We start from the raw sequence: 26,947 nt of genomic DNA, 5'->3' as shown, positions 1-26,947 counted from the left end.
AAACTTCGTCTAGCCAGAGGTGAGTAGGTAAAGTTGCCATTTGTCAAACACACATTCGGGTTTCAAAAATACTCCGGAGGAGTTCAGCAATTGACATTTCGGAAATTTAACTCAAAGGGCTGCTTGTTAAAAACCTGATTTTACTGCTTTAAGTGTATGTGTTATAAAATAAGAAACCTGGCAACAAAAATGCCGAAGAGTCGTTTCAGTTGCTCTTATGAAGCGTTTAACAAGTTTGGAACTAAGTTAGCGTACTTTGGGCACGGCAAGAGTCGAATACTCGCACAACTTCGAGGGGGGTATGGTATTCGGCACGCTCTTCGGCACGCTCTGGGTTAAATGGGGTTACACCAGTAAGACTCTGCCAAAGAGGGGGCGTCCTGAACCAACGTGAGCAGCCTGTTAGAATCGGCTACTGTACTTGCAGTCTGCAATCGTGTTCGAATCTGTGACATGCGAGGGTCGCTGTTGAACTTGCTCTTTGCTGCACAGTGTGCAGCCCCGCTGATCGGATGGGACTACCCGCCCCCCTGAACACCCAGCTGCAGGGAACACGCCGGCTGCAGACGTCAAGCTTCCCACCCCACCCTCCCCGCAGGGCACGCCAGCAAGATCCGTTTACAGGACGCTTTCTGGAGTAAGTGGGTTCCTGGAGACACCAGCGGGACGGGGGAGCCCGTGCAGCGCCCAGGGAAACGGGCTCCACGCTCTTGGAAGACTTGCACAACAACACAACAGCGTAGTAACTAACTGCACACCGGGGAGCCCCCACCTACACAGCCGCGAGATTCCGCTGGGCGGTGAGTGGTGCCTAGAAGAATCACTCTTTCTTAACTGTTCCGCGCTCTAAGGATGGCGCTGCCACTGTTTTGTTAAAATTCGTGCCTTTAAAGGAATGTATCCGTGATGCTCACACTTTTGTGCCTTGTTGGGGCTGCGTTTTATCTTTACTCTGAAATAGCATGTTATTTTTCTCTTCTCTTTGGTCTGTTGCTGAATCACACATATTAGGCAGTTTTTCCTCCCTCTGTTCCAGCAGAACAGGACCGAAAATAGAAGCTGCAGTTCCGGGCTCCAGCAGCCCTGCTGGCTGTTGCTCTGCTTTCAGTGTTTCTAGGGTTGTGGCGTTTCAGCAGGCCCTGTCAGGTGTGAGTAACCATTGTCTTGTGCATTAAATAAGCATGCAGTTCACTAACTCCACCTGCATTACGTATGCGATTGTAAATAACAGACAGATGGGTCTGGCAGCTGCGATAGTTGTGCTGAAGCAGTGTCCTCTCCCCAGTACTGACTTCTTTCCCCGTCAGATGTGTGCTTTCCTTCCAGCTAATGTGTATGCAAAGATGTGCATACGTTGTGGTGGAGTCCATTTTGCGCTTTGTGTTCTTGCACTTGTGCACCTGGATTTCCGACTATACATCCAGCATGTTAAGTCACAGCAGGCAAAGAAAACAAGCATTGGCAATGCCAACAGTTTGGGCTTTTGTGTAGGCATGGGAAAGGCACTTGCCTGGCACTGCCGTAGTGGTATTGACTGGCCACTGATGGTAGCAGCTGACCTGGGCATCTAATAGCAGTGCCTGGCAAATGCCTACTACTTGTACACAAGCCAGAGGCGTTGCTAGGGGTGGGGGGGGGGGGCTAAGGGGGCTATAGCCCCTGGACTTTTGGTTGTAGCCTCGGATAGAATCTCAGGAGCTACAACCAAAAGGCTAGCTAGCCCCCAGTCCTGACATTTCTGACATTAGCATAGCTCTGGGTCTTTTCCAGACCTACACCGCTGACACAAGCCAAAACTGTTGGCTTTCCCAGTGCATGTTTTTGACAGGACTTCAGTGAAGGACAGGCATAGTGCTTATAAATCGAGTGGCTGAAGGCAGATCTGGTTAAGACATTTGTATTACACCAGTAGTATGTTTACCACTCCAGTTAAGTCATTAATTTACAGATGACTGCTTTGAAAAAAAATTGGCAGTCTCTTCCAGTGCAAGTTTGATGGTAAGGCTTCATTAAAGCGAGCTCAAAGAGTTCCCATGAAGAGAGGTGTTGTGCGGGCGAGGCAGGAACTGGGTGGGAATGGCCAATGGGATTAGCATGGCCTTGAGCAGTCAATGGGTGGGCAAATAACCAAACACTTACAAGCTTTGTGTCCCTTCTCATATGCCACTTCTCCCTATCTGTAATCTAATGCAATAGTCTTGGCCTATAGGTGGCGGTAAAGCACCGCCTACTAACTCAAACTAAAATCAGCCTCTAGCACCATCTCTCAAATGGAATAGCGCATGTTTGCATCTATAAGTGTGCTGTCTGTTACTTTACTGACGTTTGGAAACCCATACGCCATGAAACACTTGTGTATAGGCACGTTATAAATGCCATATCATATATCATATCATACATAGCTGCACATGATTCAAGCCACAGTCTCCAGTTACACGCTACACGCAGAGCAAACTGCTTCAAAGCTCAGAGGAATTGAAGCAGTGGGAGAAGGCGACTGGGTGGAACGGGCAGTTAAGGGCCACAGGAGGTGACTGCTCATTTTGGATCAGTCCTTTTGCAGCACAGCTAGGTCTTCCTCAAGGTGCCAGGGACATACCCTTGGACACTTATATAGCACGATCAAACCGAAGATCCAATTAAGTGCTTGTAATGGACTAAGAGACCATTGAATTCATTGCATTGGGACAGTCTAAGTTTAGGTTCTTAGTCGCCCTTGAGGGCAGGGCCGGTCTTAGCGGCAGCAGGTCCCCAGTCAGTGAAACAAAAATGTAGCGCCCCATTCCTGGTCAATGTTGAGGGTGGGCGAGTGCTAAATATTTTTGTAACTCCCTGCTCTGGAGCAGGGAGTTACTGGAATCTGGCAACCAATGTTGGAAAGCCCAGCGCCAGCACAAGAGCGAGGTGCATTTAATTTCAATAGGGTGTCTGCCGCACCTTCTGCCACCACGCCAGCTCGCGGTAGCCCTTGAAAGATTTCCAAAATAGCATGGCGCAGGGGCTGATGGCGCTGCAGGCAGCCGTCCGATCGGCTCTGCCCAAAGGCTGGCCCTGCTTGAGGGATCCACACTGATCTTAGTCGTTAGATGAAACAGCTGTTGGATTCATCGTATGCATAGCTAATGACAGCTGGACATAGAATTGTAGATGGGTAGCTATAACTTGGGCAAAGGTATTGACAGCTTTCTTTAAATAGAACATGGCAAACAACTGCTAATCCCTGGTGGGTGGCCATCGGCAATGAGGATGTTTCCAACTGCAGGATTATGGGGGACATTCTAGGAGGGAGCAACACTTGTAAGATAGCTTTAGAGATCTATGTGCAGTCTGCATTCAGGAGTTGAAATCCTGGCAGAACTGACTCAGGCTGTTCATCTTTTTAAAGCTGATAATCTGTGTACCATTAAAGCGGGTGGTAACGAATATTATCAGAGTTTAGAAGCTGAAGAAAACCATCTCTTTCTAATTACATGGCCTGCGGGAGCAGCCACGTAGTTATGGTTAAGTTGCTAAGCCCATAGGAAGAGCACTTTTTGGGTGGCTTATAACTTCGCTCCCCTTGGACGAATCCATATATATATATATATGGGCTATAGGATCCCTAGGCATTTTTAGTATTTTTACATACACACAGCACATCTTTTAGACCGATTGAGGCACCCGTCAGGGTAACGCACATCCTCCCAGGTCAATATATGAATTATATGTATTTTACTAAATATCCTTCTTGATAGCACATAGCACCTCATCATTGAATAGTCCACCTGTGTTTACGTAGCACTTTATTATTGAACAGTTCATCTATGTTTACATAGCACAAAGCACTTTAATATATATTGATACATATTAATTATATGTATCATTCGAAGCTTTATAACTTGCACTTTAAAAGCACATAGCACTTCGCTGTATCATGCAGTGCCAAGTTACTAACTTACCCATTTGGGAAGATGAATACTTGGTCAGCACAAAAGAAAATGTAGAACAACCATCCCGATGTGCAAATTTCAAAATGTCGAACATTTGAACGGATGATGTGTATAATTTTTAAAAATATGTTTTGAAAAATGTAAAAATTCCATATAAAACATCCTGTTTTAACCCACTTGGGATAATCAAGTTCTGGGATGACCTTATGAATAGCTATAATAGTGAACTGTTAGCATTTTACACAAACACAAACATTGACAGAGAACAGAAGTAATGTTCATTATGTTCTAACATGGCTGCCTGCTTGTTTGTTTGTTGTTTCTTTATCAGCTAACTCACTCAAGTGCCAAACACTGAAGATGGACTTACATATGATAGTCTATATTACTGCAGTCTTCTCTCCATGTTACACACCAGACGAAGCCCTAGCAGGGTGAAACGCGTCGTTCTTTTTTGTTTTAAACTGCTGCTGCCTTCCTTTGTCCACGTACTTTTAATTAATAAAGGACGCTTTGGCTGCACTGAAAAACACTGACTGTTGTGGATTTGTGAAGAAGATTGATGTTTCTTCTCACGAGCACAGCCGGAGTGCAGTTGCGCCCTGGATTGGATTGCAGTCCCTCTTTCTGTCTAATATATGATTCCAGTCCCTCTTTCTGTCTAATATATATATATAATGAATTAGCATTTGCAACTCGAAGCATACATTGAGCGTTATGTAGGAAAATGTGAAAATATTTCCTTCTGCAACATTTGTTCTCTTTCATGAAGGTTTTCATACCAAAAATGTTAGCTGGGAAAGGCCTGTTTTTTTGCATAGAAATTTCCATAAAGGCAGAAAAATTCCCTGTCTAGCCCGCCATACCACAACATTATGTGTCTCGACTTATGACAAACAGCTTGGTCTTCGGCTGGAGTAGTGCATGCGGCCAAAACAGAAGATCTAATCAGCCAAACGTGAGATATTTTAACTTTTAGGGCCAAAACACATTATCAATATTTCTGTACACGTGTAGGCATGAAGGCAATAACAGAATGCAACATAAAGCAGTACCAACACACTGACCCCTGCTCTGTCATGCGCAGCAGGGTCGGAGGGACAAAACAAAATGGAAAACCTACCATAACATGAAAATATTATGCAAAAAGCACATGTTGATCCGCTGCACCAACCCCACACTAGCAGCGCTATGTATGACATTGGGGTCAGATGGACAACATTCAATGAAAACCAATGTGGATCGTGAAGACTATAACCTGGGCATTTGTCCATTTGTTACGCCAACTTGCATTACCATTACTCGTTCATTTTGCCCCTTCCTTTTCCCTCCAGTAAGGTGCAGAAGGTGATGTTTTCTTTTTAGCATAAAAAAGGCTGCAGATTTATTTTCACACATAATAAACACAGCAAACAATTGTGAAAATAGCTCAAGGTGTGGCGACTGCTCCGTATCCAAAACCTGCTTCCCCCTTTTTCCCAAAGTCCATAATAGGCACAACTCCCCCCAAACCCTTCGTGTCTCTGAGACCCGCCTGCTCCTGCAGGTGTTCCTGGGCTGGGAGAGTGCCGTTTGTTGGGGGGAAGCTGAGCCCTCATTGTTACCACCAGACGCCCCCGATGTTTAGGCTCCCAGGAGGCACTGGTCCGAATGAGCGAAGACCCTTCCGGCTTAGCAATAGCCCATTCGGAGTCTGCCTCTTATCACAGGTCACCAAAACACTGCCTTGCCGTCCCGTGACGTCAATGGCCAGGCCTCGCCGTAGCTGTTCCTAATGCAGGGTGGTTGGGTGGAAAACGAAATCCTCTCCTCCGACGGTGGGTGTCCTGCTGCTGAAACTGCAAGTCCTTTCCTGCAGGACGCCCGCCACTTATATGCGGCTTGCCCCACCCCTTTCTTTTGCGCCCTTCGCAGGCTTTCCAAGTGCTTTGGCGTTCTTTGGACAAGTACCTCCCCCTTACCCGGGGGGGGGGAGTGAGGCCCCTGCCCCGGTTATCGGGGTGCCTCCTCCATTTTGGCAGCTTCTTTTTCCGTCGTCGCCTTCATTCCACGCAGTAGCACCATTTATTCATGTGCAGTAGGAGTGGGAGGTGACAGAATACAAAACAATATTCAGCCCCCAAAACAAACACACAACCAAAACAAACAAAAAATATAACCACAAATTAAATGCGCACAGGGTGATCTGTAGCACCCCACAGAAATCGGTCCCCACTGCTCACATGCAAATTATACAATCAGAAGCAAAGACGTGAGGCTTTTTTTATTTGCTCTTTTTAAGTTTCATTTACAACAGCTAACAAGTGAAAGCCTGCAAATAGTGAGACTGCCAATATTAAGGTTTAGACGATAACTAAACACTAAACATAAAATAAGACCAACATTTCTGGAACTTTAAATCACCCCCACAAACAACAAGTCAAAAAGTATGATTAATGCACACGCCTATATTTACAACATACACCAGCTATGTACCAAGAAACCTATAATACATTATAAAAGTACACATGACAACATCAGCAATAGTAAGATCATACTCCCACGCTCACCTAAAGGAATGTCTCACAAATACACACACTTGTTCTACCATCTATATGCTAGATTTCACACAAAACAATAACCGACACAAGAATACACAGGCGCACAAACAGCAGCAATATACAAAGTACACACATCTACTAACACATTAGAACATTCAAAAACACTCCAAAACAAAAGGGTGAGTTACGGTCAACAGGAGTGTTTACTAGTAGGCCAAACCATAAGATTGGGATTCCCAAATTTTGTACTTTTTACATGTAGTAAGGTATTGTAACCTTATTTTGTTTCTTTAAACGAAAATGACCCTCTATAGAAACATGATATTCTTGTCTACAACCAGGGATGAGCCAGGTATCCATCGGCAGAGCGAGATTGACCAATAATTGATTAATTGATCCAATATTTTGGGATATAGATTTATTTCCAACTCGTATATTTTTCACAATGAGGAGGCTAAACCATGGTATGCCTGATAATTGGACGAAACCCTTTGGAGCCAATGGCAGAAGTCACAAAAACGTGAAATTTAGTGGGCCAGAATGGCCCAAAGCACAGTTTTCCCTCAGCGAGCAGAATGGGCAGGTGGATTTTTCAGAATTGAAGAACGGGAGAGGGTGCACAGCTTGTTTCACTTGTCTTTACTGGATTAATTTTTATAAGTATTCACTTTAATGTAGTGATGTTCAGTAGGGTGCAGCCCACTATACAGTTCCTCAGTGCTGGTCACACGTTATATACTGAAAAAGAAAGGACCTAGGCTAGTTAGCCTTCGGTGTGGGCCGCACTCCTAAAATACCCACAGGGGTTAAATCGCTTATTTTATATCTTTGATGACAGTAAAGGCTAGTTTCAAAGGTGAATGAACACAGACCGTTCTCAGTCTCACTGCGCTGAACAGCGCAATAGTGACAGGTGTTCCAAGTAATTCAAAGGAGGGATTTCTCATGAGTCCAATGAGTTTAATAACGAAGTAGCCTGACACGTGTTCCGAGTCATCACCGACTCTTCATCTTTGGCTGAAAGTTTCAAGAGCTAGCCTAACCAATTAAGTATATCGTGGCCAGTGCCAGATGCACTCTCTCACTGCTTCGCAATTGCGAACCTCTGTGCAATGCTGCTGAACTGAATGAAATTAAAGTAAGCCCAGACCTAAGGTGTTTCTTGAAAATACTTTTATTCATAAAAATTGTCTTTCTTTCTTATGATAACGATTGGTTAGACAAAACCAATTCGTTGTCTGCTGATATATTGGCAAATGAAAAAAGAACCTAGGGCTAATGCATTTCGGAAAAATTATTTTCCTTCTTCAGAGCCAGGTTACATTCAATAATCTTACTGTTAGAAAAAAGCATCAGGTATGCATACATTTAGCAAAACAGGGTACCCACAGTTGACAGACATATACATATAACACAGAGAAGAGAGAACATATATCAGACTGTTCGTGAATTATGTAAAAAACAGACTGCACATATACAATACTGGTTTGTTGTTGTTACTCAGGATTTTGAAAAATTTCATTAGTAAAACCATTTTGTTTGTCTAGTTACTCTAGTGTGTCACAAGTACTCGTTATGTTCAATAATATGGTGCCGTGTTAGTACGGATGTTTAATGTTATATCTTGAAAGTTAGGTAGTGTCTAGTTAGTCATCCACCTTCACCCAGTAGTGTCACTACCCTGAGGCAGATGTTATTGCTGCTCAACTTGAGCGTGAAGATTTTGTATCAGCATGCGTTAGCCGAACGCTGCAAGAAAAAATATTGTAATGCTTGTAAGTACGTATTTCTAGTGGCCGCGGATCATCTGATCTGCCGTTCACTTAATTATATACTTTCGAATGCTGCTTACCTTACGAGCGCCGATCGCGCTAATGAGGGCACCAGTGGCGGTCTGCTCAAAACTGTGCTCCTGTCTCCGTGTGCATGTTAAACGTTGCCGTAGCAACGTCGATGCTTAAAATGGCAGTGCGCCGAAGAGCGAGTCGGCCATTTTGGTATGGGCAAATGCTCAATGTTGTGATGTTGAACTACGAATTAGTGACAGAGTATTAAAGATTAATAGGATGATATAATAATATAGGCTCAAGTGAAATTAATAAGAATTATGTTATAGATGAAGCGTGTGCTTCAACTATGAATGACTTGTGTAAATATAGCGTGTGCTTGTTGCGCATGTATATGCATGTATGGGACAATAAAGTTCAAATTTTGAAAAAAAGGGACAATATCTAGAGAATACTTATTGATGGACCTCTGATGTTAATGAACATCTAATGGGAAAGCTAGTCCTTAGGTTCAAATTGAATATTAAGTTAAACAAATGCAGCATGTCAATGGTTAATCAAGAAGCGAACCTAGGCATATCCTGTCTGATAATATTCTCAAGACCTAATGTCTATATATGTAAAAAGAAGAGATTTTCAAAATTGAGTGATCCGTAAGTAACACAAAGTGATCAACAATTAACTCATAGTAATCTGCAGATCATACAGTACGTTGATCATGGTTCATTGATCATGGGTTCATTGATACTCAAAAGTGACATGAAAAAAGTGTTATGATTAGGTATGTTATAAAAAACAGTTAAGATCAAACTCATCGTTCATTCCTCGCGGTGATAATGCTTCCAGTCTGTCAATCCAAAAACATTCCCCCTATTGTCTTTTCTTCTTGGTATCCATGGAGGTGTTCTCAATAACTTCTAGTACCTGAAATTTGATTTGCGAAATGTTATGCTTATTTTCATTAAAGTGTTTAGCCACTGCTGAATTTGTATTGTTGTTTCGTATGCATGATTTGTGTTCATTGATGCGGATTCGCAACTTGCGGCCTGTTTCTCCCACATAATACAGCCCACAAGGACAGCGTATGCAGTATACATAATTCACTGTGTTGCAGGTGGCGTGGTATTTTATCAGGATTTTTTCTCCTGTATATGGATGTAGCACAAAGCCTCCTTTTATTATGTTGTTGCAATTACTGCAGTTTAGGCACGGATGAGTGCCACTTCTTTTTGTTGAGTTGCTTCTTCTTAGTTTGTCATCACGTGTGTTCACAAGAAGGTCTCTCAAGTTGTTAGACCTCTGGTAAGCAAATGTTGGTGGGTCGGTAAACAGATCTTTAGTTCTCTCATCTTTAGTGAGGATTTGCCAATGTTTTTTGATGCACCTCTTAATTTGCATACTCTGGGCTGAAAATGTAGACACATATACCAGGGATGGTGATGTTGTGTTGTCTTTTGGAGTGAGGGTGCTTAATCTTGTTTTGGATGTTACTTTATCTGTTGCCTTTTTAATATCTTCCTCTGGATATCATCTGTCTTCTAATTTCTTGCTCAATTTAACTAGTTCTTGTTCGAATTCACTCTGGTCGCTGATGATCCTTTTGAGGCGGTGGATTTGTCCATAAGGTAAATTACGTAGAGTGTTTTGCGGATGAAAACTCATCCGATGTAGTAAATTGTTCCTGTCTGTAGGTTTGGAAAACAGAGTTGTTGTAATTTGTTGGTTATGCACTTTGACATTGATGTCAAGATAATGTATCCCGGGGTTCCCTATTTCAGAAGTGAAGTGTATCCGGTGGTCAATGCTATTGATGTATTGAAGAAATTCGTTCAATGTTTCTCTTGTGTCCTGCCATATACCGAAAATGTCATTGATATATCGTATCCACAATTTGAGCTTGATCTTCCACTGTGCATTTTGTAAGATGTGGGTAATTTCAAAGCGATACATGAAAGCGTTGGCGTAGGACGGTGCCATGGTTGCGCCCATGGCGGTACCAGATATTTGGATGTAGTAGTCATTCTTGTATCTAAAGTAGGAGTTTGTTGAAATGAAAATCAGAAGAGACATTATAAACTCCTTCACTGCCCCTATCTCTCCTTCTCGTAAGAGGAGCCACTCTACTGCTTCTTGACCCAAATCGTGGGGGATGCTCGTATAGAGGCTTGCCACATCATTTGTGAATAGGATATCGTTCTCAGTTAATCGTATGTTTTCCAAAATGTTCAGGAAGTGTGTACTGTCTTTGACGTAAGTTTCTGTTTTTTTGTATTATGGGGTTTAAAAAGTAATCTATATAAGTACCAAGAGGTTACAGTATTCCCCCTGTTGCCGCCACGATTGGTCTCCCGGGTGGGTTTATTAATCCTTTATGAATTTTTGGTAAAAGGTAAAAATGTGGGATGCTTGGTCTCGATGTCTGTAAGAATGCTTTGGTTTTTTTAGTAATCATTTCTCTTTCTTCTGCTCTGGTTAAGAGGATTACCAGATTGTTGCTGATGTCATTAGTGGGGTCATGTTCAATTCTCGAATAGACAGTTTGATCATCTAGTTGTCTTTTGCATTCTCTTTCATAATCATGTGTGTTCTGTATCACCAACACGCCCCCTTTGTCTGCTGGTCTTATTGTTATGCTGTCATCGGAGTATAGGTTGCGTACTAACGCCATTTCTCCTCTTTTTTTTCCCACTCTGCCGTTCCGTCTGCAGTATGAAAATCAACCTGTCCCCCCCATCCACAAGGTTGCTTGGAAGCCAGCGAAAGGTAGCCTCCTTTAGTGATGTGTGTATGTACGTGCGTGCGCACTGGCTTGTGGAATGGTGAGTGAGAGAATGGCAGCGACCTTGGGGCTCCAGGAAGGCGGTGGGGCCTGCAGCATGGATGCCCTGTCTGAGAGGATGGGCCTGCCCAGCTCTCCTGCTTGTAGCTTCTTACTTTCATCTGCAGCTAATAGAGAAGCCTTCCTTTCTGTACTTACCAGTGTCCTGAGCCTTGCCGGAGTCCTGCCTGCATTCCTACCGACTCACTATTTATTTATTGTATGTATTTATTGTATTTGTCGGTAGCGCCCAGACCCAGAGTATCACAGCGGTAAATACTAGATACTTCACCTCCACTTTCTTGATGCCTATAGTTTTGTTGTGTACACGGGTGTTTTTGCAGCTCTTTGAAAGCTACATTGTTTGGGGGGGGGGGCGTTGTATTGCTTCTATTGTACCTTGGACATCTGCCTCTCTTAATGAGGTGATGAGGTGTGTCTGAAGTGCAGAAAACCCGAAGAGGGGTCGGAAATCAATCTGCTGTGTTTTCTCTTCTCTCTACTCTGTCCCCTTCCTCTCCTGTCCTCTTTCTCTGTCTTCTCCCTTCTTCTATTTCGGCTGATCACGAAGGGGGCAAAAGGTGCTATAAAAGCCACTAACGTGGCATCACGCTCCCTCTAGCCTGTTCCATCCTTGTCTCTCATGGAATCATTCCTCTCTTTTTGTGACCATGCTCAGCACCTTGAAGGACTCCAAAAGAAGACAAAGCGCTATAGGCCCAAATAACATATGACCACCATGTTCGCCCCTTTCCCTGTTCCCCGCTCCCTCGCGGATCTAATGCTCATTTATGCTCAGTGCCCAGGCTGGCCCAAAATTACCACAAAGTAATAGATAAGGACCCAGTCTCAGGAGGATAGCTCAGGTGCAACGAACTGGCCTTGGAAACAAGGTGATGCAGAGCAACACAGGTTCGATCCCAGATCTGCGCTTAGAAACATCTCTTATGCGCGTTATAAATAACCAATTACAATCACATACCATCATGCTCGCCTATTCTAGCTGCTCCTTCTCATGGCGTTTTCCCTCCACTCCGGGATCGGACTGGCCTACAGGGCAATAGCCCCTTGGCAGAACCAAAAAAAAAATGCTGGTGTGGTCCAGTTTCTTTGGTCAAAGTGGACCGCTTTTTTTGCCAATTGGGGCCAGCAGTTTTGTCCAGTGTTGCAGAATACTCTTTAAAATGCACAATTAGCATCACACTTTATCAAAAAGTCTCCCCCTTGAGTACTATTCAAACAGTGGGCCTCATTAGGACCCTGGCGGAGAGGGTATTACGCCAGCGTAGTGCATGGCGTACCTCTCCGCCATACTACGAGTTCCCGTAGCGCCATGGAGGTTTTCTCCGCCTGGTTTTACCAGCCGGAGAAAACCATGGCGCTACGGGACCTCGTTGTTAATTACGCCACCGTATTTTACGGTGGCGTAATTAACTCCTTCCCCACTCCCATTATACCCTATGGGGCAAAAATGGGAATGGGGAAGGGCAGAATGGGGATTGGGGATTTACCGCTCCGCCGAGGTCGGAATGGGGCGGTAAATCCGCCAACCCCCATGGCGCTATCGGCGGCTTTCCGCCATGCTTCGCGGTGCATTTAGCACCGCGAAATCCGCCTGGGTCGTAATGAGGCCCAGTGTCACAAAAGGTCTGAATAGCCATTTGGAACGGTGGGCCACATTTTCATTGGTGCCCGAGACAATTTTATGGCCCAGTCCGACCCTGCTATGTCCTGTGCTCCCCTCTTCTGATCCCCCTCCCCAATTTCAGGAGGTGAATGGCTGCAATAAGCACCATACATGTTTGGAGCGTTTTCCTATGGGCTTGCGCCATTATAAAACACTTCCATGAATCAGGCCCACTAAGTCAAACGGTGGTGGGAGAATTTCCCACCCACTGTTGGTGGGAGAATTTCCCACCCACTGTTGGTGGGAGAATTTCCCACCCACTGTTGTGGTATCCCTCCAGCGGTGGTTGGAGGAAGAATTTCCCACCCACTGCTCTGGTACCCCTCCAGCACTCAGTGCCTTCCTGTGTATGGCCTGGAATCCATCTGCAACTATTTCCCTTTTTGAATGCAATATCCTCCTACTGGGACGTCACGGAAAAGAATGACGGAATTCAACGGCTCTGACGTCACTGCGAGAGGATACCGTATTTTCCTCCCCTCTTCCTGCAATGTGGGTCCGAGTGGACAGCGCAGGGATGGAACATGGTTTTACAGCATGCAATTATGGGTGAGTAGCTTTCAATAGCAGAGTGGATGCCATTTGGCGTGATGTCACAGGCCCAGCGTGTCACTGGCACCCCTTGGTGGAGCTATAATATGACTGTACAGCAGAAGCCTCCCCTCTACCCGCGGGCCGGAATGTCCGTTAACCGTGCGCGAGGGTGAGAGCTGCACGCACACGTCGCAGGCTGTCTGCGGTGGTGAATCGTGTGCGAGGGTGCGAGCTGCACGCACACGTCGCAGGCTGTCTGCGGTGGTGAATCGTGTGCGAGGGTGGGAGCTGCACGCACACGTCGCAGGCTGTCTGCGGTGGTGGCGAGCGCGCTCACTGTATCGCATTACACTCTGAGCCGGGTACTGGGAAACCCATTCCACACACGCTCTGAGTCAGTGGCATCGCTAGGCTGGGGCCTGGTGGGGCCAGGCCCCCCCCCTGTGAAACCCTGTGCCCACCCCCTTGTGCCCCCTACCTAAGACGAGCAATGACCATGTTCTACCACTACTTTTGTCTGTGGCCCCCTACTTTTGTCTTTGGCCCCCTCTGTGTCCCTCCTAAATCTGATTCCTGGTGACGCCACTGGCTCTGAGCAAGTCGACGCAGGCCTCTGAGGGGGGCAGAGGGGAGGGGGGCAGCACGTGAAAGCCCACACATGCAGGTGCGACACATCGGCAGACGACGATTGTTCAACAATCAAACCCTGTGAGTTTAGAGCTCTGTTATGACACTTCCACTTATTTTGAGGTTTTTTTCTGCAAATATGTTTCTTGGGATTGGTTTTTACAGTGTAACATACTAACGTGACACAGTCCTTTCCGAGTTTTACAGGCTGATGACGCCGCGTGTACCTGCAACAGCCTACATCTCAGGACACTAACACACATTAAATTGATCCCCAGTGGAACTCATGTCATGTTCCCAAAGGACCAACGCGTGCAGTCTCGCGATGATCTAATGAATGATATTATACGAAGCGGCAAGAGTTACTTCTGTATGCGAGGCACGCGATTTACAGGCCGATTCATGGAATTAATGTGCGCTGAAAATTCCCGCGCAAGCGTGCAAAACCGTGCGAATCGCAGTTCATGGAAGTCTGTGCGCGAGTAAAATCTGGGATGTGCGCTGAAAATCTGCGTGGCGCACGCCGGCGCACAGGTCATCTAACGGCGTGCGCTACGGCCACAGCGAAAGCGCACATAACAAAAGTAGGCGTAACAAGGGGCATGACACGTGGAATGGGGAACAACGCGTGAAAATGTGGGCGTCACGGGGGAAGTACAGGAGGCAAGTGCGCGGAGCACCCACACGCTCGCCTACAACACGTATTCATGGAATCGAATAGGGCAAACCAGCGCACGGGCAAAGACGTGCACAGGCCTGAACACGTCCGCCACACGAAGGCAGGCGGTAGCGTCTCTGCGCATGAAAAAAATGTGCGCCAAAATGTGCGCTAACAAAAAGCATGTATATACAGCTCTAATGAATGTCCCATACTGTGGCCCTCTAGGACAAATGACGTGCAAAGGGGTACGCGACAAACACAGACACCCGCTGTGTCAAAAATAGCGTGTGCGTGTATTTTGGGGGTGTGTGGGAAGTTTCACACGCGATAGGCCTTGGGCGAGCGGGGTACGTGTAAATCTGGGGTTCGCGGGAAGTTTCACACGCGATAGGCCTTGGGCAAGCAGGGTACGTGTAAATCTGGGGTTCGTGGGAAGTTTCACATGCGATAGGCCCTGTGCAAGTGGGGTGCATGTATTTCTGGGTTAGTGTGAACTTTCACACGCGATTGGCCTGGGTACGTGTAAATCTGGGTTTCGCGGGAAGTTTCACACGCGATAGGCCCTGTGCGAGTGGGGTGCGTGTATTCCTGGGGTTCGCGTGAAGTTTCACACGCGATTGGCCCGGGTACTTGTAAATCTGGGGTTCGCAGGAAGTTTCACACGCGATAGGCCCTGTGCGAGTGGGGTGCATGTATTTCAGGGGTTCGCGTTAAGTTTCACACGCGATTGGCCTGGGTATGTGTAAATCTGGGGTTTGCGGGAAGTCTCGCACGCGATTTCAGCAGGGTACGTGTATTTCGGGGGTGCCGTGGAGTCCTACACGTCAATTGGCAGTGTGGCTCCTCCCAGGTGTTCGCTCCACACCCTCCACGGCCCCTGCAGGCAGCCCACACCACCGGGGACTACCCTGCACCCCTGGTCATGTCCTGCAGGCAGCCCATCCACCATGGGCATACCCCCCAGGCAAGCCACATGTCAGCTTGCACTACTGATCACCAACGCATGACCCCCTCCACCCCCACCCCCCAGCACGGAGGGGCACCTGCCAGCAGGCCCCCACTCATGTCCCCAGCACCGCCACCCCCCAGCAGTGCAGGGCACCTGCCAGCAGGCCCCCACTCATGTCCCCTTGCACCCCACCCCCAGCACTGAGGGGCTCCTGCCAGCAGGCCCACTCATGTCCCCCAGCACCCCCACCCCCCAGCAGTGCAGGGCACCTGCCAGTAGCCCCCACTCATGTCCCACTCATGTCCACTTGCACCCCCACCCCCCAGCAGTGCAGGGCACCTGCCAGCAGCCCCCCACTCATGTCCCACTGCACCCCCACCCCCCAGCACTGAGGGGCACCTGGCAGCAGGCCCCCACTCATGTCCCCCAGCACCCCCACCCCCAGTAGTGCAGGGCACCTTCCAGCAGGCCCCCACTCATGTCCCCCAGCACCCCCACCCCCCAGTAGTGAGGGGCACCTGCCAGCAGGCCCCCACTCATGTCCCCTTGCACCCCCACCCCCCAGCAGTACAGGGCACCTGCCAGCAGGCCCCCACTCATGTCCCACTCATGTCCCCTTGCACCCCCACCCCCCAGCACTGAGGGGCACCTGCCAGCAGGCCCCCACTCATGTCCCCCAGCACCCTCACCCCCCAGCAGTGCAGGGCACCTGCCAGCAGGCCCCCACTCATGTCGCACTCATGTCCCCTTGCACCCCCACCCCCCAGCAGTGCAGGGCACCTGCCAGCAGGCCCCCACTCATGTCCCCTTGCACCCCCACCACCCAGCACTGAGGGGCACCTGCCAGCAGGCCCCCACTCATGTGCCCCAACACCCCCACCCCCCAGCAGTGCAGGGCACCTGCCAGCAGGCCCCCACTCATGTCCCCCAGCACCCCCACCCCCCAGCAGTGCAGGGCACCTGCCAGCAGGCCCCCACTCATGTCCCACTCATGTCCCCTTGCACCCCCACCCCCCAGCACTGAGGGGCACCTGCCAGCAGGCCCCCACTCATGTCCCCCAGCACCCCCACCCCCCAGCAGTGCAGGGCACCTGCCAGCAGGCCCCCACTCATGTCCCACTCATGTCCCCTTGTACCCCCACCCCCCAGCAGTGCAGGGCACCTGCCAGCAGGCCCCCACTCATGTCCCCCAGCACCCCCAGCAGTGAAATGGCGATCTCATGACACAAACCAAAAGTCAACTATGTACATCAACACACGTCCGCCACACGAAGGCAGGCGGTAGCGTAACTGCGCATTAAAAAAATGTGCGCTAACAAAAAGCACATATATACAGCTCTGATGAATGTCCCATACTGTGGCCCTCTAGGACAAATGACGTGCTACGCGACAAACACGGACACCCGCTGTGTCAAAAATAGCATGTGCGCGGGAAGTTTCACACGCGATTGGGCCTGGGCGAGCGGGGTACGTGTATTTCAGTGGTGCGCAGGAAGTTTTACACGCGATTGGGCCTGGGCGAGCGGGGTACGTGTATTTCAGGGGCTCGCGGGAAGTTTTACACACGATTGGGCCTGGGCGAGCGGGGTACGTGTATTTCAGGGGTGCGTGGGAAGTTTTGCACGCGATTGGGCCTGGGTGAGCGGGGTACATGTATTACTGGGGTGGGCGGGGAAGTACAGGAGGGAAGTGCGCGGAATGGCCACACGCTCGTCTACCACACGTATTAATGGAATTGAACGGGGCTAAGGCATGCGCCAAAAAAGACGCGCTAATCCGGAAAGACGTACGCCAGCAGGAAGCAGGCGTACATCGACCGCGCAGCATAAAAGTACGCGCAAACAACAAACAAGCTCAGACGCCAGGATGAATATACCGTTCCTAGCAGCAGTGGCCGTGGGATACCGCAGGAGGAGGAGGAGGAGGAGGAGGAGGAAAGTCAGGGCCAGAAGTTTTACACCCAGAACCATCCTTTTTGGGATGCCTGATGACCAGGTGTATGGGAGGTACAGGTTTCCACCTCACATAATACTCAACCTGGTCAGTGAGTGGGAGGATGACCTCACATCACCCACTCTGTGCTCCCAAGCACTCAGCCCCCTGGAGAAGGTCCTTAATGTACTGCACTTCTTGGCCACTGGATCATTTCAGCGGACAAGTGCCATAGTGGAGGGTGTCACAGGCCACGCAGTCACGCTGTTTACACCAGGTCTTGGCCATCATCACTGCACGCCCCTCAGTCTGCAGGCACATATACCTGCCCAGAACACCTGCAGAAAGGCAGGCTGCCATCCAGGATTTCTACGGGGTGGCACAATTTCCCAAAGTGCTAGGTGCCATTGATTGCACTCATGTGACTCTACGTCCCCCCAGGGCATCTGAGCACATCTATAGAAACCGCAAGCACTGACATTCCATCAACGTCCAGGTAGTATGTGATGCCAAGGGAATCATCACCTCAGTATATGCCAACTATCCAGGGTCCACCCACGACAGTTTCATCTACAGAATGTCAACCCTAAACCGGGACCTAGAAACTCGGCGGCATGGCGATACATGGCTGCTTGGTGAGTATAAATGCCACTGCACATGCATGCATGTCAGATACTGAGTAATGTCACAACCTCACTAATGATACCCATCACCACCTCCCCAGGGGACAGTGCCTACCCTCTGAGCACCCACATGATGACGCCAATTCGGAACCCCACCACGCCACCCGAGGTAAGATACAACACAGCCCACATTGCAACCCGGGGCATAGTGGAGCGCACATTCGGAGTGCTCAATTCATGCCTTCGCTCCCTTGACCGTTCTGGCGGGCAGCTGTTATACGCTCCCCCAGTAGTGTGCAGGATCATAGTGGCAGCATGTGTCCTGCACAACGTTGCAACACGCCGGGCCTGCCCGTGGTCATGGTGGTGCTCCCACATCCCCAACCACATGCACGCCCGCTGGGCACGGGTTGATGCAGCCCGTACGCAGCTGGTGGCTAATTACTACACCTAAAATCACACCCCTGTGGAGTGCACACAGCCCTGGCACACACCATCTGACAATCAATGATGATGACTCAAGGGACAGTCAACTGTCACTCCCATACCAGCCTGAGATCGTTCACCTGGAAGTGTTACATTGTGTGCATCCCTACCGAAACACCACCAATTCTGTGTCATTAAAAGACATACATATATGCCAGGGATGCACAACTGATTTTGAGAGAGGGCTGAAAGTATTTTACATGAGGGCTATAGTGGCCCGAAAAGTAAATATGGGCGGGGCGTTAGGTGGGGCATGGCAGGAGGCTCCGTCAACCCCCAATTTGTATTAAACACATGGAAAAAGAATATGTTGTTGAGGGGTAGTGAATTTCATTTGCATTTCAAACGTACATTTAGTACTACACATTATCCATTGTCATGAATCATTTCAATTTAGTAATTGTATATCGTCTGTTCAATCAAATCATATATATTTTATTGACCCTTGATTGGATATTCAGCTCTTTTTCCCTGCTGTAGTTTGCTGTTCGGGTTGGCCAAGAGGAGTATGGCCTTCGTTGGGTCAGGTTTCCTCATAAACCAAAGGATGTACATCTCCTAACTGTGCCTGTTTCAGATTTATTATTGGGTTCACTCTTGGAGTGCAACACAATGCCCCATGGCTCCCACCCCCAACCAAACACTAAGCCCCATGACCCCTCACCCCTAACCAAACACTATGCCCCATGGCCCCCCTCACCCCCAACTAAACACAATGCCCCATGCTTCCCACCCCCAACCAAACACCATGCCCCATGGCCCCCTCCCCCCCAACCAAACACTAAGCCCCATGGCCCCCTCACCCCCAACTAAACACAATGCCCCAGGCCTCCCACCCCCAACCAAACACCATGTCCCATGGCCCCCTCACCCCCAACCAAACACTATGCCCCATGGCCCCCTCACCCCCAACTAAACACAATTCCCCATGGCTCCTACCCCCAACCAAACACCATGCCCCATGGCCCCCTGACCCCCAACCAAACACTATGCCCCATGGCCCCCTCACCCCCAACTAAACACAATGCCCCATGCCTCCCACCCCCAACCAAACACCATGCCCCCCTCACCCCCAACCAAACACTAAGCCCCATGGCCCCCTCACCCCCAACCAAACACTATGCCCCATGGCCCCCTCACCCCCAACTAAACACAATGCCCCATGCCTCCCACACCCAACCAAAAACCATGCCCCATGGCCACCTCACCCCCAACCAAACACTAAGCCCCATGGCCCCCTCACCCCCAACCAAACACTATGCCCCATGGCCCCCTCACCCCCAACTAAACACAATGCCCCATGCCTCCCACCCCCAATTAAGCACCATGCCCCATGGCCCCCTCACCCCCAACCAAACACTAAGCCCCATGGCCCCCTCACCCCCAACCAAACACTATGCCCCATGGCCCCCTCACCCCCAACTAAACACAATGCCCCATGCCTCCCACCTCCAACCAAACACCATGCCCCCCTCACCCCCAACCTAACACTAAGCCCCATGGCCCCTTCACCCCCAACCAAACACTATGCCCCATGCCTCCCTCACCCCCAACTAAACACAATGCCCCATGCCTCCCACCCCCAACCAAACACCATGCCCCATGGCCCCCTCACCCCCAACCAAACACTAAGCCCCATGGCCCCCTCACCCCCAACCAAACACTATGCCCCATGGCCCCCTCACCCCCAACTAAACACAATGCCCCATGCCTCCCACCCCCAACCAAACACCATGCCCCCCTCACCCCCACCCAAACACTAAGCCCCATGGCCCCCTCACCCCCAACCAAACACTATGCCCCATGGCCCCCTCACCCCAACTAAACACAATGCCCCATGCCTCCCACCCCCAACCAAACACCATGCCCCATGGCCCCCTCACCCCCAACCAAACACTAAGCCCCATGGCTCCCACCACACTTCGGGCCAAGATCTCCAATCAGGCACGAACTCGAACCCCCACCCCCCTAACTCAGCACACACACTCTCAAGCATGCACCCATACAGACCCGAACCCCACACCCACCAAATTGCGAACACATCACAGTACTAAGTGAAAGTAGTGGTAGTTTTACAACCTGAACAAGCCAGCACATCGACCCCTTCCAACTGTAGAGTGTTGCTGCCACACAAATGTGCCAGTATACTGCATACTACATGAACTCCATCTGCAAAGTAGACGGCCTTGTGAAGACATGAGGAAGGAACCTGCAAATTAGGAAGAAGACATGGATGCACAAGCACATATCAATACACCATGCAGTGTACAATACAACAACAATATCCACTAGGAATGTATACACAGTATTGACTACAGACTGCCCACACAGCTCATGGGAGTCCAACGTCACTGTGTAAGTCACTGTCACTTGGGCACACCCTTTGCAAGCCCATGGAAACGGGAAGCAGGAGGGGTGTGTGTCTCACGAACCCAAGCATCTAACCCAAACTCAGGACAAGCCTGCATGTGCCCAGCCGGAATACAGTGGATGCCACGGGAGCCACACAAGGCAACACACTGTAAAAAAAATCAAAAATGGCCATGTGGGAGCGGGGGGGGGGGGGGGTGGGGGTGGCCACCCAGGAGGTCCGAGGACAGGGTGCACACCAACAGCCACCTGTGTGGATGTTGGGGGGAAAAAAAACACCTCCATGGGCTCATGGCCTGCACGGCTATGCTATTGTGAGGGAATCGCTGCTGTGGCTCTCCCCACCCTCTGCTGCTGCATCAGGTGGTGGCACTATGGGAGGCAGCCCACGCAAAGCCCTGGTCTGGTCCTCCATGGCAGCAAGCATGCGGGTGTGGAAGGTCTCGTTCTGGAGGATTATAGTGCGGAGATTCTCATGCACCACCTGACGTGATGCCCGGATCTCCTCCCGAGTTGCCTGCATCTCAGCTGAGAGCGAACATGTGAGCTGCTCCAGCTGCTGTTCTGTCCTCAAGTTAGTGGAAGCCTCAAGGTCAACAAGAGTCTCCCTGAGGTGATGGAGTTCTACCCTCAGGGCTTCCCTGTGGCCCTGGGACTCTATTGATATCGATTGGCGTAGAGTCTCCAGTGCCGCCCGTCTGTCCCTGTTGGACGCCAACATGTCCTCCCTGTGTGATTGGCAAATGGAGTCTGTTGCCTGCTGTAGTTGCTCCATCTGCCTTTCAGGGTGGACAATGGAAGTGGCCACCCTCTCCGTTGCTTGAGCCATCATCTCAGCTGATGCTGCCTGTTGGTTTGCCATACCGTATATGGATTGCTCCCATGCGGTATTGCCTGGTGGCGTACAGCCACTGCGTCGGCGGGCACCACACCTGTTTGGGGCAAGGCGAACTGCACCCTGCTGTGCCGGCACTGCCTGAGGCTGCAGGACTGCATTCCCCCTCTGATCTGCTGGCCCAGGAACAGGATCAGATGTTGCGGAGTGTGACCCTGCATCCGTAACCACCAAAGGCGGACCTACCAACACTGACATCCCCATAGAGGGTTCTACCCCTGGTGCAGGTGGGTTGGACAGAACAGAATACCTGCCAGAACAACTTACCTGCGACGCCACATAGGTCTCATCATCCGAATCAGCACCTGAATCGAGGTCTGGGGAGGTGCACCCAGAGACAACCCTGGAGAGAATGGTCTGCAGCAAGATTGGGTTCTCACCCACCACCACACCACGTCCCCCACTGGTGCCCGGTCGTGCCTGAGATCCCTCCAGGGTCTGCACCATCTCCGGCGCCTCGTGGAGGGGGGCCGGGGCATCATGAGTACCATCCAGATGAGGGTCCTGGAACGCGTAGGCCCAGCGCTCCACGCCCAGATCCTTCGGAGGCAGACCCGTCCGTAGTTGAGCGGTAAGTGGCCAAGCATTGCTGTGTGAGACAGGGCGTGTTGCAGGGTGCTGGTTGTCTGATACTTGTCTGTATGTGTGACATAGGCCATGTATATATGTGTGTGTGCAGGGACATCATGGTCATGCATGTGAGACCAGTAATGTGTGAACCACATGGTTGGTGCATGTGTTACAATGCAACATGCGGAGCAGCATGGGGAATGCACACATTAATGCATGCCTGTCTCTGTTATTGGACATGGATGGGGTGTGAGAGATGGGTGCTGCTGTCATGGACATGTATGGTGTCTATGTCTGTGTGTCTGACTTGCGTGTCTGTGACTTGGAAATGCCATGGATGCATGACACATGTCTGTGACAATGTTCAGATTCACTGATGCAGCCTACTCATCCTTGTATCCACTGTGTCTGGGGTGTACGAGGCCAGATGGATGAAACTAGGGTGAAGTGTGTGCATGTGATAGGCATAACCCATGATGCATGTGAGTTTCAAACCAGCATTATATGTTTCAAGAGTCCCTTGGACATGTATGCTAATGTTCATAGCATGCGCCATGCCTGTTACTGCATGGGTTTTGCCTGCACTGACCCATGTGTTGTGGAGGGACATGATGAAAGTGATGTTTGACAGTGCCACTCATCTGCTATTGCTTTCTGTCTAGGGGACCATTGTACACTACCCTGATGCTCGTGTTTTATGTCTCCCTCTACACAGCGGCAAGTGATGAAGAGGGCGGAGACGGCGCTGTGGAGCAAAGCGGCGGGGATGCCCCCACCTGCCTGCGACGCAAGGCCCATTCACCCTCCCAGAATTTACCATCGTCCAGGAGTGAGGGGACTGGTGCTGCGTCTGCCACTACGGCTGCAGCGGAAGGGGTGGGTGAGCCCCCACAGGGGCTTGCAATGCCAGAAGACGGTGTGGAGCCATCCAGGTTGGTGGTTTCCACAGAGGAGGAGGAGGCCGCTACTGAGCCGCACATGGGGCCTGGTGGGGGTGGTACCACTGGTGCAAGTGGTGCAGTCCAGGGCCAGGGGCAGGAGGCAGCACAGGTCACCACGGAGGGGCCTGTGCATGTCGCTGTCCCTGACCCTGTGACTGCACCAGCAGGGATGCCCCATCCCAGGCCCATCCGCAGGTAGGGGGATGTCCATGTCATCTGACACTCCGCTACCTGCGGACGAGGGGACCCCATGCCGTATGGAGAAGGTCCTGATTGGTGTCGCGTTGCGCACGCGTGACATTCGTGATGACGTGCGTGCTTCCCGGGGGGAGCACGCACGTCATTACGAAGAGCAGCGTGCTAACGTGGCCCAGTTGGGAGTGTCCATGGTCGGGGGTTTTGTACATGTGTCGGCCACTCTGGCGGCCCTCTCCTCCTCTGTGGAGACTATGCGCCAGTCGTTCTCCATGCCGTCTTCCAGCCCAGATGCCACCAGGGCCCCCTGTGGACCTGCCCTGACCAACGCAGCCAGCTCGGTGGGGATCCCATCCCTGCCACAGTCGGGAGTCGGAGGTCCAGCAGGGGTGGACACCACAGCAACTGGACCCCAGCAGATGGAGGATGTGCCGGCATCATCGAGCATGGCACGTGCACGACGGCGTAGGTGGATTCCATCAGCCTGGATGCTGTCGTGCTGGCAGAGGCAGTTGCGTCGGAGGCAGCGGCAGGCTCAACGTGGGAGGCATCATGGCTCGGGGCAATCTACATCAGAGGGGCAGGCATCGGCCGGAGCGCAGGAGGACCCTGGAATGGGAGTCTCTTCCGTGTGGCAGCGGTTGGGCCAGCAGATAGGTACGGAGCGGCGGCGGGCAGAGAAGGCACTGCTCACAATGGTCAGGGCGGAGAACTCCATGCGCAGGGCGCTGAGGCGGGCTGAGTGCCTCGAGGGAATTCGCATGGAGTTGGAGGTGGACATGGCGTTATCCCTGCGAGACCTCGGGGCCAGAGAACAGGCCCGCCTACAAAACATTGAACAGGAGTTCGATGATGCCCTGGCCCATGACATCAACAAGTGAGCCGTTGGACTTGCCCGCCGCCATTGTATATAGTTCAGTGTTAAGTTTAATTTCTTTTTTCTTTCATTTGGGGCGCATGGACTATGTCCCACATTTTTGTAAATAGTTAGTAATTAGGTAGGTTTCATTGTAGGTTTCATTTATGTCGTTGGGCTCATGCACCCTGGATTTGCTATTTGTACATAGTTTAACAGTGGATTTTTCTCCTTCATCTTTATTTTTCTTCACCGTGGAGCAATGGATATTACGCTTTTCTTTCCCTTTGTATTTGCTTCGTTGGACGGTGACTTTGGACACATTTTCATTTGGATTAATTTGGATTCTCATTTTATTTATTTATCATTTTTTGGGACGTGCTGCATTTTCATTATTATTGGCATTACTGTGTGTTTTTATTTCATTCCCTTCATTTTGACTTGATTACATTTTTGTTTCTTACTTCAATGTGTGGTCTTCTCTCATTGGTTTCATGCATGTCACAATGTGGGTTTTCCTAGTCATGTGTTGTCATTGTGTGAGTCGGACAGACTTGTACTCATGTGCATAGTGCTTATTTGTGATCTATCATGTAATGGGGATTTCAATTTGGAGTGGATGTAAAGCTTGGTTGGGTGTTTGGACTGGGGTGCTATGGGGTGGGATTTGTGTGGCCATAAGAGCCAGGGATCTGGATTGTGATGACGTGTTGGCTGGGGGACATGTGTCAAGGCCTGCTGGCAGGTGCCTGTCAATGATGGGGGGGTGGGCGTGCAGGTGGACATGTGTGGGGGCCTGCTGGCAGGTGCCCCTGACTGTTGGGGGGTGGGGGTGCAGGGGGACATGTGTGGGGGCCTGCTGGCAGGTGCCCCCACTGCTGGGGGGTGGGGGTGCCGGGGGACATGAGTGGGACATGAGTGGGGGCCTGCTGGCAGGTGCCCCTCACTGCTGGGGGGGTGGGGGTGCTGGGGGACATGAGTGGGACATGAGTGGGGGCCTGCTGGCAGGTGCCCCTCACTGCTGGGGGGTGGGGTGCAGGAGGACATGAGTGGGACATGAGTGGGGGCCTGCTGGCAGCTGCCCCTGACTGCTGGGGAGTGGGGGCGCAGGGGAACATGTGTGGGGGCCTGCTGGCAGGTGCCCCTTACTGCTGGGGGGTGGGGGTGCAGGGGGACATGAGTGGGACATGAGGGGCCTGCTGGCAGGTGCCCCTCACTGCTGGGGGGTGGGGGTGCTGGGGGACATGAGTGGGGGCCTGCTGGCAGGTGCCCCTCACTGCTGGGGGGTGGGGGTGCAGGTGGACATGAGTGGGGGCCTGCTGGCAGGTGCCCCTGACTGCTGGGGGGTGGGGGTGCAAGGGGACATGTGTGGGGGCCTGCTGGCAGGTGCCCCACACTGCTGGGGCGTGGGGGTGCAGGGGAACATGAGTGGGACATGAGCGGGGGCCTGCTGGCAGGTGCCCCTCACTGCTGGGGGGTGGGGGTGCAGGGGGACATGAGTGGGGGCCTCCTGTCAGGTGCCCCTGACTGCTGGGGGGTGGGGGTGCAGGTGGACATGTGTGGGGGCCTGCTGGCAGGTACCCCTCACTGCTGGGGGATGGGGGTGCAGGGGGACATGAGTGGGGGCCTGCTGGCAGGTGCCCCTCACTGCTGGGGGGGTGGGGGTGCAGGGGGACATGAGTGGGACATGAGTGGGGGCCTGCTGGCAGGTGCCCCTCACTGCTGGGGGGTGGGGATGCAGGGGGACATGAGTGGGACATGAGTAGGGGCCTGCTGGCAGGTGCCCCTGACTGCTGGGGGCTGGGGGTGCATGGGGACATGTGTGGGGGCCTGCTGGCAGGTGCCCCTCACTGCTGGGGGGTGGGGATGCAGGGGGACATGAGTGGGGGGCTGCTGGCAGGTGCCCCTCACTGCTGGGGGGTGGGGGTGCAGGGGGACATGAGTGGGGGCCTGCTGGCAGGTGCCCCTCACTGCTGGGGGGTGGGGGTGCAGGGGGACATGAGTGGGGGCCTGCTGGCAAGTGCCCCTCACTGCTGGGGGGTGGGGGTGCTGGGGGACATGAGTGGGGGTCTGCTGGCAGGTGCCCCTCACTGCTGGGGTGCAGGGGGACATGAGTGGGACATGAGTGGGAACCTGCTGGCAGGTGCCCCTCACTGCTGGGGGGTGGGGGTGCTGGGAGACATGAGTTGGTGATCATATTGCAACGTGACATGTGGCTTGGCTGGGGGGCATGCCCATGGTGGATGGGCTGCCTGCGGGACATGACCAGGGGTGCAGGGTAGTCCCCTGTATTGTGAGCTGCCTGCAGGGGCCGTAGAGGGGACACCTGGGAGGACCCACACTGCCAATTCACATGTAGGACTCCCCGCGCACCCCTGAAATACACGTACAAAGGCCAATCGCGTGTAAAACTTCCCGCGCACCCCCGAAATATACATACCCAGGCCAATTGCGTGTGAAACTTCCCGCGCACCCCTGAAATACACGTACCCAGGCCAATCGCATGTGAAACTTCCCGTGCACCCCTGAAATACACGTACCCAGGCC

At 51.2% G+C, this 26,947-nt stretch overlaps 1 protein-coding gene across 2 annotated transcripts in view; it reads left to right on the top strand.

The window, feature by feature from the left end:
- The first annotated feature begins 627 nt into the window (after positions 1–627).
- The window catches only part of CALHM2 (calcium homeostasis modulator family member 2), a 184,245-nt gene continuing 157,925 nt past the window's right edge, over positions 628–26,947 (top strand). Inside the window, exons 1-2 of one of the 2 annotated variants that reach the window (XM_069611705.1) lie at positions 628–800; positions 10,965–11,019. The gene's annotated coding sequence lies outside the window, so the exon portion shown is untranslated. The remainder of the gene's footprint in view (positions 801–10,964; positions 11,020–26,947) is intronic. The other variant, XM_069611706.1, reaches the window with a different exon arrangement.

Source organism: Ambystoma mexicanum, chromosome 8, assembly GCF_040938575.1.
Source record: "Ambystoma mexicanum isolate Mex_15411 chromosome 8, UKY_AmexF1_1, whole genome shotgun sequence".
NCBI classification, from domain to species: Eukaryota; Metazoa; Chordata; class Amphibia; order Caudata; family Ambystomatidae; genus Ambystoma; species Ambystoma mexicanum.
The sequence above is the reverse complement of the archived record's forward strand: the minus strand, read 5'-3'. Positions and strand labels throughout refer to the sequence as shown.